This window comes from Chenopodium album, chromosome 1 (assembly GCF_948465745.1).
Source record: "Chenopodium album chromosome 1, dcCheAlbu1.1, whole genome shotgun sequence".
Classification (NCBI taxonomy): domain Eukaryota; kingdom Viridiplantae; phylum Streptophyta; class Magnoliopsida; order Caryophyllales; family Amaranthaceae; genus Chenopodium; species Chenopodium album.
The window spans coordinates 2,496,654-2,513,839 of NC_137834.1; the positions used below are offsets into that span (position 1 = coordinate 2,496,654).

At 35.3% G+C, this 17,186-nt stretch overlaps 2 non-coding genes and 1 pseudogene across 5 annotated transcripts; 2 read left to right on the forward strand and 1 right to left on the reverse strand.

Annotated features, from left to right (window-relative positions):
- Window positions 1-820: 820 nt before the first annotated feature.
- LOC145628430 (putative pentatricopeptide repeat-containing protein At5g13230, mitochondrial pseudogene) lies at window positions 821-13,136 on the reverse strand (annotated as a pseudogene). 3 transcript variants are annotated; one of them, XR_014111457.1, is made up of 4 exons: window positions 10,361-13,136; window positions 8,290-8,499; window positions 4,710-4,754; window positions 821-1,336 (listed from the first exon to the last, which is right to left on the reverse strand). The product of XR_014111457.1 is annotated as a putative pentatricopeptide repeat-containing protein At5g13230, mitochondrial pseudogene, transcript variant X3 (transcript). The 3 variants fall into 3 exon arrangements; XR_014111454.1 differs by having other exon boundaries at window positions 8,290-8,502; XR_014111450.1 differs by having other exon boundaries at window positions 8,290-8,535.
- Window positions 13,137-15,697: 2,561 nt separating this feature from the next.
- Window positions 15,698-15,781, forward strand: LOC145564150 (small nucleolar RNA SNORD36). Its single transcript, XR_014094758.1, has one exon. It is a non-coding gene; the product is annotated as a small nucleolar RNA SNORD36 (small nucleolar RNA).
- Window positions 15,782-15,907: 126 nt separating this feature from the next.
- LOC145566643 (small nucleolar RNA snoR100) lies at window positions 15,908-16,011 on the forward strand. The gene has a single exon (XR_014095465.1). It is a non-coding gene; the product is annotated as a small nucleolar RNA snoR100 (small nucleolar RNA).
- Window positions 16,012-17,186: the final 1,175 nt, after the last annotated feature.

A 17,186-nucleotide genomic window follows, 5' to 3' on the forward strand; every position in this document is an offset into this window, starting at 1 on the left:
TTTAATAAACCAGAGGGGTTATTGTAATCATACATTTGACTACAAAAATGGGAGAAAGTTCCCCACGCACTTAGAATTGTTCTAGATTGTAATAAGGTTAAAATTTAAATAGAAAATCAAATTACAAGGATGGAAAAGTGCAATAGCATCAACCTTTTTTAGTAGAAATTTTATACGGAGTAATAAATATACAAAGATGGAAAAGTGCAATAGTATCAACCCTTTTTAGTAATAATGTACGAAATGAGTTCATGAATCTTACCTTAGGAAGGAGTACGTTGTTACTCACTTACTTGTTAGGGCTTTGATTTGTCTCCTAACTTAAATTACCCCTTAATCTTGGCCCAATATCGTGTGGGTCAAGGGATCAACCCTTTACGATTTACATTCATTTAAAAAAGCATTTGCAACCTAAATAGTACGGTATATAAAGATTTAAATCTCTTACTATGTCCTTTGTATAATTTTCCACACTACAAGGGTTATTCACTTTAGCTTAATTTCAGTTAACTTCATCTCCATTAGTTCGATTCAGCTCCTTATTTCATTCTCTCATAAAATATTCAATTCAGCTCACTTCAATTCCAATCAGTTCAGTTCAGCTCATTTCAGTAACTGTGAACAAGCCCTAAAAGCACAATCAAAGTATATAATCTTGAAACAATATATTTCTCGATTGTTATGAGTATTTTATCTCAAATAATTATATACTACCTGTTTTATATTACTTATAATAATGAGACATTTTTTACTTACTTTGCGTCAAATCATTGCAAATAATATGAAATGAAGGTAATAGAAATATTATATAGAACCGAGTTTACCAATAATATAATGCCGCATCAAACAAGTTGCATTGTAATCTCAATTGATTTCGTTCGACAATCTCAGCTTTTCAACTAAAAAGTGTCATTCCACAAACAAGTTGAATATGAACAGAGCTCAAATGATCAAACATTACGCAGTGGACAATGCAAAAATGAATGCAATCTTATTTACAGGCAACGCAAAACTTAGGAAAGTTGCCTACTTGCCTACCGCCACCACCTTATTACTTTACTACCAAGATATGGAAGGTTGATGTCCCCCTCTAACACCTACTACTTGTATGTGGAAGTATACAATATCCCAAAATAATTGGATTATAATTCACAAGCACAAATCAGCATATCCTATTCTGTGAAGCAAGGTGCCAACACTCGGCTACGTGCTAGAGCTGCAGCTGATGCAAGTGCTTCAGCAACTTGTTTATGGACAAGCTGCATACAAAAGGTAGTCCAATTCTGATGTGGAATTCCTTCCCCAAAGAGTTGAAATTTTGTTCCATATATTCTGCCTGCATCATAAAAACCATAGGGAAAAATCAAACGCATGCAATCGAATTATTCAAAGATATTTACGTCTGAAAATTGTTCATAAATGGAGAATAATCAAACGACATTGAGCAGCTGACAGTTTCGGCTTGACTACAAATAATCAGAAAACTATAATTATAACGTTTATAGCTCATTGAGAGATTTCACTACAATCAATTGTATATGAGCTGAGCCACATGAATACGCTACTAAACATGAGAATATTAGAACTAGATATTAAGCGTCCAGTAAACAGGGTATAGTGATACACAGAGCAGGCATATAAAATATGTAATGAAGACACTTGAATCAGCAAATAATGTGACAAAGTCAGGGGAGAGTAGAATCTGGTTAGGATCTTAGAGCAAGGTTTCCCATGTTTACTCCATGTGAAATGTCTTATATTGAAAAGCAACAACCTTTTAGTAAGCAACAAAAACGAAAAACATTAGCTCCAGTACATTCCAAAGGTACTTGCATTTCAACACTGTCCAGACTCCAGAGCTCAAAGTACATATTATGCAGAATGGCGAGTTAAGATATATAACTCCATTCGTACTGCTCGAGAAAAATGATTCAAAGTTAATATAGGTCCACTCACAGCACCATAAATATGCAGCTTGTGGCTAAGGTAGCAGAAAACGTAAGTACATATGCAGAAAGTAGAGTTATATACCATACTAGGACTAGACAGTGGTTACCCAATTTTAAAACGAGGTTATCAAGCATTCTTTAGTTGAATGCACTTGAAAATACCATTACTCTTTTTAGCACCAGAACCAATTATCTCATATTTCAACTGAGTGAATGAAATTGCATCATTACTCTGGTTTGCTAATGAATGAGACAGCAAAAAAATCTAATAGACAAGGGGTAGTAAATCTAGAGTTGAGAAGGGAATAAATAACTCCAAAAAAAAAAAAAAAAAAGGTCTGTAAGTTACACCATAATACTAAGATATACAAAAAGAGATAAAATTACCATAACTAAATGCATAAATAAGGAATATTGTGGTTGCTTAGTCATTTTAGGGCATGACTTTAGCAGCAAATCTATTCAATGTTTGAAGAAGATGAAATGTTGCTTTCTGAGAGATATTTCACTTAGAAAGTAGATGGGAATAGACACAAGAGCATGTTTACGTCAAACAGTCCAAATCTGATTATTCATTCTTTAAGTTCAATAAGAAAATACTCAAACACAGCCTAAAAGGCTTAAAGATGTGGAGTGAGCATGTTATGCATGTCATACAACCTCCTAAAATATGAACTAGTTAAGACACATGTTTTGCGGCCAGATAATCTTATTATAAAGCCTCTAAAAATCACTTCTTTGACTTGTAACTAATAAGCTCCATCAAAGCTTACTGCAATAGCAGATCATATCAAAACTCAACTACTCTAATCATTTGCAATACTCTTACAGCCTGTTAAGTAGACAGCAATGGTAATGGTCATGATTTTGTATGTAATTTTGTAAGAAAAGCCTCATGCTGCCTTTAATAATGGAACTCCATCCCCAAACATATGTTTGTCTTCCTAAATTTTCATTACCTCTCACCAAAATGATAATGGATGGTAATATAATTTATGAAGAAAAAGTGACATTTGGGGAAGACAAGCATTACCATGAACATTGACATGAGACTTTCCTTAACAATACATCAATTTATTACCACCCACCAAATGGGTCGTTACCAATGCAATGTCATCTACATAACAGGAAAACCCACAACCTCGCCAGTGGCAGGATCATTTTGGCCAACCATGATTGCTGTGTGCACTTCATAGTATAATGAGAGAAAAAACTGAGAGTAGTCGTTTGAAAATTGATTCATTGTCAGTGAAAATGATGTTTAGTACTCTTTAATTTCCACTGCTGATCCACTACAGATATCAAGGAAACTGCATGTCACATCTGTGCCTTTGCATATTACTAATTTCCTATACTCTTTCACCTAAAGGGGCATGACCACCAAACTCAATTTCCAAATCCAACTTATCCAAGCAAGAGAACAAGAAAGACAGAGCCTAGACTCCAACTTTATAGTCCCACAGAGAATGATTTAAGCAATGGAATACTGCATTAAATTTTCGTAAGACATGTTAAACTCCGTTAGTCAGTTAGTGCGGACAATGTAATCAACAAGATAAAAATCGTTAAAGTCAAAAGTTCAATGAATGTAGATGCACTAAATAACACCACAAATATCACATCATGTAGCACTTCAAGTGATGGGTCACCTAACTCTCCTTAGAGTATCATTGTCAAACTTGGGCTGCGTCTACTACAATACGTAACTGAGTGCTAAATCCGACAAATAAATTTCCACTGCTTTAAGTTTGCATATAATTGCAAAATCTGTGATGTTATAGCAAGCGAATCTAATCCCTTGAGAATATATGAGATGACTATAATAATTGAAAATGGATGACTATACGGAATAATCACTTTTGGTTCATGTAGCCGGCCCCACTTATGGGATTAAGGTTTTGATTGATTAATTGTTTGATTGACTATAACAATTGGAGATCTTCCACTAGACCCCCAGTAAGGACACCCACATGGCCAGACATGTGCATGACACTTGGGACACTTTTGAACGAAACATATAAACTAGAATGTATCTCAAAAAAGCCAAGTCTGTTCTCCCTCCAGCACAACTAAAATATACGTCTTTAATCAAATGGGACGTGGATCTACGTATTATCATAGACAAAAGGTTTAACCTACCTCCATGGCTCAAATAAACTCCTGATTATGCTTTTCTATTCAGTTCAATACAGCACCATAATACTCTGAAAAAGGCTCCTAATTCCATTTTCAAGATAACAGGAAGAGAAAAAGAAAAGAATAGTTACTTGGCTCCCTATTGAATTCTTCAGTGTGAAAATTTATGTTGATTGCAGAATCAAGGTAGCACTCAACAGATTCAGAGCATCAGTAACACAATCTACATTAGCCTAGGGGTTTTTAAGCAAGAAAAGACAACGAGAAATATGAAAGTTGTGATATTAAGAGAGAGAATTACACGAAAGAACAGATACATGGTATGGAAAGTAACTCAGGCATCCTAACTGAAATACTAAAAAGCTAATAAGACAAGGCATCTTTTAATTTCCGCAGCATGCATTATCTCCATCTATGAAAAGTTAGATATTTGGTTATGCAACATGTACTTCAAATGAGCATCCGGGTAATTTAAGCTCTCAAGTTCACAATATCACAAGACTTAAAGCCTCTACAGGTCTAAGGGATTAGGCAGGAAGGAAAGAAAGTGAAAGACACCCTTTTTCTGATATCTATAACACAGAAGCAGATGAAGGATCAAAGGGAGAATTCCTGAAATGTTACCTGGTAAGGAACGTTTCCCGTCTTCCAGAATCCATTCATAATCACCTGCAGTTAATAGAATTAAGTAAAGCAGCTTAGTTATCACCATCATTTCAGCAACTCACATTTCAACTCAAAAAATAAACATATACATGTTTAATTCTGCCACCACTTAGCAACATCAACTCAGAGAAGGAAATTTAAATCCATAAATCAACTAATTAATCAGCAACTTAACTCTGGTTTAAACATTCTTTAGATAGGAATTAGGATAACCCATTTTAATTACCAACAAGCCCACCAGAATTGAGCTCCTTAGCTCTGATAAAGGATAAGGTTTGCAAAAGTATTAAATTCATTTATAGAAGCCAGAAGCAGCTATGAAAATGTATAAATGGAAACCAGACATATCAAAGTTAGACTAGTAGTGAAAGAAAAATAATTTTAAAGAAAAATAAAATTTTGAACAACAATCTCTGAAGTCTGAGCTAAAACCCAAAACAACAAAACCCAGAATAACAAGCAATTTTTTGGCATCCCACAACAGTAAATGAATCATGGTTTGACTCTTGAGTTGTACATGACTATAATTCCTCAAAAACTCTCCATGTGGCCCCAGCCATATAAAATTGGTATAGTTCATTTCTTGCATTATTATTGCTCATTACATCCCAACAATAAATGTTTTAAGGCAAGAAATAAGCTAACATCATCATATGTATTAGCCAATAGAACCACCACCCATTTCTATGCTAATACTTAAAAATGCCCCTTCAATATTTGAGTGCTAATTTGAACCTGCATTAAGCATTTACTCTGCACCGTTAATTACATTGACACTATCAATACACATTCCACTATTCCAGTATTCCAACACCGGCGGGGTATGATGAGATCATGAAAATCAAATGAGTTGAAATTTTGACAAAGCCATGATGCAATAAATGTTTTTATAGGGGCAGTGATGAACATTGGATTAAGTTAATAACAATATTTCATAAAAACACATCATCAGTACTCCATACTTGTAAGTTGCCACGCTTGCTGATATGATGGAAAGTTGTATGCATCCTAATTAATCAATACAAATTACATAAAGTATGCTGCAATTACAGTTAGCAAAGACTACAAGGTCAAATAGACATATCCAGTGCCAACATTAGGAAATGATTTGATGATGTATACATGAAAAGAAATCAAGGTAGACCCAAGGAAGACCTGGATGGATTGTATAATACAGAAGTAAGAATTGCCGGGAAGAAGAATGTCTTACATTCTGTATTGTAGTTAACACAATATATGTAGAGCATGGAATACCAAATCAAGAGGGAAAAAAAAAAAAAAAAAAAAAAAAAAAAAAAAAAAAAAAAAAAAGAAAAAAGAAAGATGTATAGAATTAAGGTTATAAATCAATTTCTTTGGATCAAAGGATAGTGATAAGGTCATTGGATGTCATTGAAAAGAATTAAGATTATAAATCAATTTTCTTTGGATCAAAGGATAGCGACAAGGTCATTGGATGTCATTGAAAAGAATGCTTACTACCTACCTTCCCACAGAAATGATGATGCAAGGACTGGTGTACCCTGTAGTACCAGAAATATAGAAGAGGGGGCAAAACCATTGAGAGACCACCCGGACCATGCCCACCCCTTCAATTTTTTGCCATCATTAAATTTCATTAATTCATAATATGAAATTTTAGGAGAGAGTGGTAAATAAAGTGAGGAAATTCGCTGATGTATTGGACAATCACTTCCAGTTTATGCCACGACAATCCACTAGAGAAGCTTCTAATCTTATGAGACAAATAACATATGTAAAGTAAGAAGGATTTACACAGTCTATTGATTTGAAGAGGGTGTATGACAAGGTCCTGTGAGAGGTGGTTTGGTGGCAATGACAACGAAGGGAATACCATGTAAGTATACAACCTATTTAAGGATATGTATTGACATGTGAAAACAAATGTGGATAAGTGACGGAGGATTTTTCTATTACCATTAGATTTCACCTGGTATCCGGCCCAAGTCCTTTTCACTTTGCAGTAGACTTGGGCAAAATAACAAGGCCTGTCTGGTGTTTGTTGTTAGAAGATGATATTGTATTAGTAGATGAGAACAGAACTATGAAAGTTGCTACTCCCTCTGTATTTTATTACTTGCTCCATTTCCTTTTTTGGAAACCTTTCACAATATTTCACCAATTTCTTCTCTTCTAGTGGACCCCCCGACTATCATATTTTAAGATTTCCAGATTCTTTCTCCTCCCAACTATCATACTTTATTCTTCCACCAACCCCACTTCCTTCATGTTTTATTACTTTTTACTTTTTCTCCTAAATCTCTGTGCATGGAAAAATGGAGCAAGTAATAAAATGCGGAGGGAGTACATTAAAGTGATGGAGACGAAAGTTAAAACCTAGGGGGATACAAGAAATGACAGTTTAGTGTTGGAAGTGGGAGAGTGAGAATGCTGTGCCAATTAAATCATAATGAACTAACCTCTAGTAAATGGTTTTAGTGCCTCCATGTTTTATTTCCCAAAGAAATGAAGATATTAACCAGGATATAACTCATAGAATTATGTTTGGGTGGCTAAAATAGAGTGTAACGACAATCAAAGGCAAGGAAGACCAAAGATGACTTGGACAGAAGGATTTAAAATGATATAAAGAAAGTGGGTTTGTAAGACCATGAAGCACTAATAGAAGTAAATGGAAGAACAACATGAGATGGAGTCTAGGTTCATATAGCCGATTCCATACTTTTGGGAATAAGGCTTTGATCTTGTTGTTACATAGAGAGGAATGGGTTTGGCCTTGGAATATCACGAATGGATTGCAAATTCGTTTCAAGCATTTTGGAAGGGTGAAGGGAAAGAAATTTGTTGCATTTAGTAAAATGCCATGATGGCTATGTTTGGACCAGTACCCACTATTATAATATATTGATAGGTTATGGCATAAAGTCACTTAGTGTCTAAGAGCTTAGGCAGTTGGGGGCTTAAGACAATATCAGGGATCGAAAAGATATATCCTAGCTTGTATATATTTTAGGTATTTCTCCTCAGGTACTACCACCGATTTTTTTTAGTTGCAACTTTGGAATATTTTATATCTCTCAGATAATACCCCAAAGTGACTAAAGTCATTGGTCTACTCCTTATAGCTTTGTCATTATCAAGGCAAAAAGTAGCATTTAATCTTTTTACCCTGCAGCCCTGCCAACTAAGATCAATAAGAACAACATCAGATACTAGGAAACTCTAGGCAGGACAAGGCTACACACATACTCTTATGCCAGTTTGCTAAAAGTTTCACAGTATACTACCTACTGCAATATAAATTTATAATCAAGATAGATACCTATTCTGGAAATAATTACTTTAAAACTCACACAGAGGAGAAAAAATCTACAAAAAATCAGTTGATAGATATTAAATACCACTTACCAGAAATCATAGAATGCAAAAATTAAAACTTAAAAGAAGGCGCATGGATGTTTAGTTTTAGACAGCACACAAAGAGTATCCATTAGATGACTCAATGAACTATATCTTGGGCATAAAAAGTTCAAATTAGCTGAGATAAGAGTAGTACCTGTAGTCTCTTGATAATGGGAACTTCAAGTAACACCTAAATCAAGAACATGCTGCTAAGGAGCTATAAAACACTGCGGGATTCATGAAACTTCAAGTTTTCTAAAGAGGAATTGATCGCCTTCACATATTCATGCCCATTTTAAATAGCTTCAGAGCGTATCTTTAGTCCAATGGGATGAAAGATGGACTCGTCTTCAAAAAGATGGCACTGCTGCATCATTTGAATTTGCATTTTAATCATCCACTGTCAATATCAAACATTGGAATGAAAATGGAAAACAACTATGCACAGAGTCAGTCATTACTTAAGTGTCAAGGAAAGAATGGGGACAATGATAAGTGCATAGAGTTGCCCCTAAATAAAAGACATAGGTCTCCAATGGCCTGCATACCAAGAACAGGAGCAGTTCGATAAATAAATAGGAAAAATGGGAAAAGAAATAAAATATATGAGGAATTTGTATAATAAGCAAATGAGAGTACTACAAAATTATAGCTTTCTTTGTAGCTTAATTCAATTTTATTTTATTTTTTCTACATCTTTTAATTCAAGTCATCTTATTCCTTATTTTGTCCGTCATACTATATTCTGCATCACTGATCAAACCATAACTTTTGCTTTACATTCATGGAGAATAATCATTCATAATGCTAGGAGTATATACAGACATACTTAATCTGGATATTAGAGGTGCCTGACCCTCGATATAAAGGCCAGAATATGAGCTTCTAAGTACATAAGCAATTGCCTTAAAAATTACTCCACTTGGAAATCTGTAGTCACATGTTCAAAGTGGACTATAAAATTAAGATGGGGCAGCACAAAGAACCTATGATCCATATAGTTCTACCAAATAACTAGAACATGTCAAAGTCTAAACTTTGGAAGTCTAAGGTTGCTCAAGAAATAGTCTATAAACAATGAAATATATAAAATTGGTACAGTCAAGACAAGGCAGGGGCACAAAGCAAAGTCATGCGGCATGAATTAGTGGTTCCAATTGGGAAACCACCACCGAATAGGCCTCTCGAGGTCCCGTGGGAACCATGAGAATCACCTCAATGTCCAAAAAAGTTATCCAGTTGCAAATTTGAAGGTTCAGCACAAGATAGGATTCTTTTTGGAGATTTTCAAGACTCTAGGTCAAAATATGATGTGATGGAGCCCTCCGGAGGTCATAAATGGTTGTTTTGAGCAAAAAACAGACACTAGTGGGTCGCAAATAGAGCTGGCAAAAAGCCGTATTGTGCCGTGTTCGTATTTGGTCTCATGTTCATTTCATGTTCACAAAATCTATTAATCAATCAAAGCCTTAATCCCATAAATGAGGTCAGCTACACAAACTAATTTGACCAATTTATTAAAATTGGTAGCGTTGGTTGGTTTAGCATCATCAAAGTTGGGTTAGAGCCGTATACGACCTACTAGTTGGTCTCTAAATATTTGAGAATGAGTTTTGCCAAATGATGGCAAACTAATCGATCAAAATCTAGAATATTATATTTACCATTTGCAATCACAAAATGGAAACCTCTAATATATTATGGTCTCTCTTAAGTTGACAAGAAACTATATAGAGATTTCCATATACTAATCCAAGATTTTAAGTACCTCTTAGATCCAAAATATAAAGCTTGCTTCACAAGGATATTAATCAACTATCTAGAATCCCGTCAATAAGTTACAATTTCCTCATCTACGAAGAGCAGCATTTACTTGCAAGCACTAATGAGAAATCTATTTCTGAAAAAGTGCAACTCATGGAGTCATGGTACAAGCAAATTCAAGTGCAACCAAAGCAAGCCAAGATTGTATCATTGAGAGCAACCAAGACATGTTAGAGTATCGACCATGTATACTTGAACCAGGACAAATCTCAATCAACAACAATAATAACAATGACGACCAACTGCCAAAACAAAAATGTATGCAACCTTACAACTATATAGACTAAACTAGATGGAAAGCTGGAAAACAAAAAACCTCAAAGAAATACAATATCATATCCTGCAGACATATTTTGCACCAGCAACAGCTAAGACTCTAAGAAGCACTAGCAGGAACTTACCATACTGATGACTTGAAAATTTTGACGAGCATCTAAAACCAGCTTGATCTAACTCCATATCAACTTATGTAGATGGCCAGATGATGTTCCATCAATGAAAGAAAATTTCAGGCTACATATTCTTTTCAATTGTGTGACCGGTGTAAAAGATGAAACATGTAGTGTTTAAAACTCGTAGCTCTACAAGGGTTCACCAATAATCACCACAGGAGCAGATGCCATCCTCAAAGTGGTGGAACCGATTTATATCTCGGACGACAATTTCTCGCTGAACAACCTTTGATATAAGCTTAACTGCCGCATGGCAATCTGCACATATTCGAAGATTTTTAAGTATACGCACAGGACTACCCAATGGTGTCCTAACTAAAGCAAAGGCCAAAGCTAGTCTTTCACTGTGCGACCACACAAGGCGCTCTTTTTCTTCATCTTCTACATCGAGCAGAATCACATTGCAATTAGCAATATATCCTTCTCTATTGACTTTCATCTTCAACCATTCAAGCATCCCCTTTATTAACCGGATATCAGGATGTGATGTATCACCTACAGTGAAGTAATGTGTCTCACCTTGTATCTCGACCCAGCTCAATCCTGGTTCTTTCTTGACTCCTTTATTTTTCATGCTTTTCCTGACATGAGCTACATGCCCCCATCTCTTTAGCGAGGCATAAATGTTTGATAGTAATACATAAGCTGTCTCGTCTTGCGGATCCATTTCAAGCACATGTTCAGCAGCAAGTTTTCCAAGCTCAACATTTTTGTGTATGACACATGCTCCAAGAACAGCACGCCATATCATGATACTAGGCTCAAATGGCATTTCCCTAATCAGTTCCATAGCCTTATCAAGATTCCCTGATCTCCCCAAAAGCCAAACCATACATGTGTAATGCTCTATGCATGGTTCTATTCCATAATCACTGATCATTGAGGTGAAATAAGTTTGCCCCTCATCTAATAGTCCCATGTTGCTGCAAGCTGAAAGAACACCAACAAAAGTTAACTTGTTTGGCTTACAGTCTGTTCCCTGCATCCTGTCAAACATTATTAGTGCCTCCTTTCCAAGGCCATGCATTGCATATGCTGAAATAATAGTATTCCATGAAACTTCATCCCACTTTCCCATTGTATCAAATATTAAACGAGCAGGCTTGATGTTTCCACACTTGGCATACATATCTATTAATGAATTACCGACTACACTATCTTTGTCGAATTTTGTTTTAATGGTAAAAGCATGTATCTGCATTCCAGGATCAACTGTCGCTAAGCTGGCACAAGCACGAAGTGTACTAGAATATGTAACCTCAGTTGGCAGCACGTTGTGCTCAAGCATACCCTTAAACATTATCAATGCTCTCTCGCCATCCCCTAATTGGCCATAGCCGACAATCATAGTGTTCCAGGTGACATCATTTTTGTTTGCCGAGGCCTCAAACAATACCAAAGAGTCCTCAATCCTTTCACACTTTGCATAAACGTCCATAAGGGCATTAGAGACAAATACATTAGAATCAAGGCCAACCTTCGTGACAATGCAATGCATTTGCTTCCCCATATTCAAACAGGCCATGCTTGCACAAGCTTGCAATAAACTAGCAAGAGTAAACTCATTAGGCATGACAAAAGCTTTCCTCATCTGATGAAATATATCAACAGCCAAATCACTCTGGTCAGTCTGTGCACAGTGCGTAATCATGAAGCTCCATGGGATCACATCCTTTTTTGGCATATCTTTAAATACTAACTCAGCTTCACTAAAGTCGCTAAATTTAGTGTACAAGCCAAGTAAAGCAATGCCAACATAGTTGTCCTTCTCAAAACCAGTCTTTAAAGCACACCCATGAATACTCTTAGCAGAACACACTGCCCCCAAACCAATGCAAGCCTTCAACCCACTAGCTAAAGTAAAATTGTTGGGCATGAATCCCACCATCCGCATCTCCAAATAAAGTCGCAAAGCCTCCTCAAAGCAATCATTCTCAACATAGCCAGCCACCATTCCACTCCAAGAAATCATGTCTTTGCATAAAATCCCATCAAAGACATCTTTCGCGATATCCACAAGCCCACACATGGAATAGGAATCAATAAGAGCAGTACCCACAAACGCATTACAATCCTGTCCAAGCTTATAAATACAAGCATGAATATTCCAACCCAATTCCGGCCTTTCCATACTAACAAACAATTTCAACACAGTAGTAAATACAAAGGGATTCATCTCATGGACATCCCTATGAAGCACAGAGAAAAACCCCAGAGCTTCAGTAAAGCGACCAGCTTTACCAAGCCCCTGAATCAAAGTAACCAATGAAATGGTATCTCTCTCAGGCATTTCATCAAACAGTTTACATGCATCAGGAAGAAGGTCAGATTTGACATAAAAATTAAGCAAAACATTTTGGGCAAAAAGGTCAAGACAATTACCTTTCTTGAGAATTTGACAGTGTAAAGCTTGACCTTTGATAATGTCGTGAGTTAATAAACATTCCTGAATCGATCTTCCATAAAAATGGGAATTGAGCTCCTCAAATGGGGAAGAAGTTGCTGGGTTTGCATAATCTATGAAGTAGTAACCTCCATTTTGTAGAGCAGCTTGGGCTGAAAACCCTTGCCCTTTTGAGATGAATGAAGATGGGTTGTTCTTGTTCATCCATGGCAGTCGCACAGCAGTTTGGCGCAACAATTTAATCATACGCCTTTGCAATTCAACGACTAAAGATAACTTTTTTGATTTGGATTTTTGGAGAGTGAGACTGGGACACAAGGAATTAGCATAATTGTGTCAAAATGATACTCGAATACTATTTTTTTACTTCTAAATCATGATTTTTTTTTTTCCAAAGTACACAAATTAAACTAATACGGTATTATAATACTACCTCCGTTAGATATTATTTGCAACAATTAGACATTTTTCCTCTCTATTTTATGTCAAATTGTTGCAAATAATGTGTAACGTAGGTAGTATATAAATATGGTCATATACATTAATGTTGTTGGCTTTGGCATAATGTCTACTTTTATAAATTATTTTTTTTGTGTCTCGATAAATGTGCAAATTTGACTCAACCTTATAAAAAACAAAGGAATTGTCAATTTTTATCATTCATAGATTTAATTTCTTTTTTTTTTAAAGGGTTTTAATATATTTTTTACATGACAAAACACATTAGACAAGCTATTTCTTTCTTTAAATTGTCAAATCATCGATCATTTTGAAATCTCGAGGACGGGTGATAAATTGTTTAGGGCTCAAAGCTTGAATCCTTCTCATTGATCTCAAAACATATAAATAGAGTACATAGCTTCCTAAGATAATATCACAAGATATTCTAAATATTATCTTGAGTCAATTAAGCCTATAGTTAAGAAACCTATAATATATGATACAAATAAAAGATATGCTCCTAATCTTTCCTAACACCCCCCCCCCCCTCCCCCTCAAGTTGGAGCGGGTGGACTAAAGACGCCCAACTTGGGAAGGAGGTGCTCAAATTGCGATTTGCCCAATGCTTTAGTGAAGATATCGGCCAGTTGGGCATGAGTAGGAACATAGGAGGGATCAATGAGACCATCTATGATAGCATCCCGAACAAAGTGACATTCAACTTCAATATGCTTTGTTCGTTCGTGAAACACCGGGTTCTTCGCAATGTGCAATGCAGACTGACTATCGCAGAATAATTTTATAGCTTTGGGATGATGTACACATAAGCTCGAAAGAAGACCCTTCAACCACTTTAATTCACAAGTTATGGCATGCATGGAGCGATACTCTGCATCCGACGAACTTGTAGCAACAGTTGGTTGCCTTTTGGTCTTCCATGAAATAGGCTACTAAACCAGTCATCCTGTCAAAGCTCTGCGTGTTAAGGGACATGCAACCTAGTCTGAATCACACCAACCCTGCAGAGTGAGTTCACTATCAGATCGTAACAAAATGCCTTGACCTGGAGTGCCTTTCAGATATAAACAGCTCGCAGAGCTACTTCCCAATGTTCTTTTCTTGGTTCCTGCATGAATTGTTTAGGGCTGAAAGCTTGAATCCTTCTCATTGATCTCAAAACATATAAATAGAGTACATAACTTCCTAAGATAATATCACAAGATATTCTAAATACTATCTCGAGTCAATTAAGCCTATAATTAAGGAAACTATAATATATGATACATATAAAAGATATGCTCTTAATCTTTCCTAACAACGGGGCTTCTATAAATGTGTCAGGAAATGATTCTCCGAATGTTATTTTTGAAGTGAATAATACTTCATATAATTCACCGATGAAATCTGATCAATCTCAAATATTCAAAGCTAGGACCTTATGTCAAAAACTCAAGTAATTACAAGGGAGGCACTCTTAGGTTCATACACTCATACCATATGATGTTATTTAGAACCATATCTGACCATCACTTACAGGGCACGAAACCAAAATTATATATTGAAAGGTGCCTTAATAAATAAATAAATTAAAATGTACTTGTGAAGAAGGTCGAACATATAAAATTAACGAAAGGCATGTGGACGTTCTCCCTCTAACCACTTGGTCACTTAAAGGCATGTGGATGTTGTCTTTGAACTAACGAAAGAAGGTGTATACGTAACCGGCTAACTTGTCATTTCAAAGACAAGATAAACATTTCTAGCTCCCCATGCATACGACCTCCTATGGTCTTTGTGATGTCCGTGGAAGAACTCTGACTTCTAACCTTTTATGAACACAGAAAAATTCAAAATATGTCCAAAATCAAAGGCTATATTCCACACTTTCAGATCAATTTCAAAAAATTGTTCCTAAAGGAAAGTAAATGTGTGAGGTGTCTTTTGGAATCATAAAACTTGTTGGTGAAAGGTGATTAATTCTATTCATGTCCACACCCCAATAGACATATTTACTAATTAGGCTAAAATGCTAAATAAAAAAGGTTTTGAGTTTAGGCTGAAATTAAGCCAGGCCCACTGAGCTAGCAAGTAACCCAATATTACAATAATGATAACACATCCTAAAACTTGGTGGCGCGGCCCATTGCATACACCACCCCCCATCTAGGGTTTCACTTGGCCGCCTTTAAATGGGGATCATCTTCTGCTTCACTTCCTCATCATTCATCTGTAAAGTTTCAATCTTTCATCTTCAATTCAATTCTTCTGTTGCTCCAATTTGATCTTCATTTTCTCTATGTTTTTCTACTTATTTTTATAATTTTTTCGGCTGGTTTTTAATTTCTCATCTTTCTTAACTCTTATTGTTTAAATTCATGTTTCCTGATAAAAGTATTGAATTTGAATAATCAAATTTTATGATCTGGGGGTGATGAATTAGTGAGCAGATGATGATACACATGATATAACTACTGAGTTGTAATGCATGATGTTACAAAAATCGAGCTTTTTAAAACTGATGCTCCTATAATCAACCTCATCTGTTCTTGTTATAGCTAATTAGCAACTTAATCAATTAATTACTTGTTTAGTTTATAGTATAAATTTAAAAAAATACTGTGCACAATAAGCCGATGCTCTGGATAAAAAAATGATGAAGGAAGCATGGTAGTGTGCACAGAGAGTTAAGCTTAGGTCGACATGTCTGCCCCCTCTGAATTTCTCTGATTTGAGGGCCTGGTCAAGACCTATATTTTTTATTATAATATAATATAAGTATAATTGATTTGAGTATATTTTGGTAAAAAATTGTTCATCCTAAGCTTGGATTCTGCTTTGATGGAGTCTAATTGTTCGTAGCAAATGTATTAATCCATTAGAGTGAATTATAACAGGGTTAATAGAGGGCAAGGGGCTCTTTTAATTAAGGAATTCGTTATTCCTATTAAGACCAAAATGAAAAATTGACTACGGTAATATGATGAACGAAACTTGTAAGGTTTATACGAACTATCTCATAACCTTATTTCTCATTAGCGCTAATCCGGAATGAGAGGTTTTGGCCGATATGACCTTTCTCCTTACCAACAAAAAAAAAAGGTATCCGAACTATTCATTGGCTTAGTCCACAAGATGGGTGGATTTGATGTGCACTCTTTAGTTAGATTTGAGGTTCATTCGTTAGTTTCATTGGCTTAGGGTCTAGTATCTTCGGCTTAATAGAAGCTCAATTCTTAATTTTAGGCCATTAGTTCGGTTATAGATTTGTAGTTTTTAGACCTTGTGTGACATAATAATTTAGTTTGAATGAACTTTAAAAATTGATGTGACTAGATTTGACCGTCCGAATTAACACCTCTACTCTCAATCTATCATTTATCAATGTCTAAATGCTAGATCATCTAGCATATTTATTGGATTTATGGACTCAATTTCTCTTTGAGAGCATTTAAAACTAGACATATATAGTCTAAAATGCTTAATACTAGTATTAGACATTTAGGGGTTATTAACTTAACTTATTAGAACAGAACTGAAAAAAATCTATTTTTTCCCGACAATCCCTTTAAAAATCCTATTTTAATTTGTTTTTGTGTTCTTAAATTTATTTTTTCCGTTTAAAATTTTGAATTTGCATGTCATCCCTTTTTATTTCCAACCCCTTTTGAAAAAAATTTCGTTAATAAGGAGTATGAAACTTAAGTGAAAATTGATACTTAACGTTTTTTTTCTTCAAATTGTTATTTCCGTAAAAAAGGGTTGGTAAAATAACAAGAAAAATGAACTATATTAAGCATTCGCGAGAATTTATCGGAATTTTTTGTATTTTTTTGGGTTAATTGTTGCTTGATATTATTTTATTTACCAAATTGTCGCTTAAGGTTATTTTTTTTTACCAAATTGTCGCCGGAGAAAGTTTTTTTACCAAAT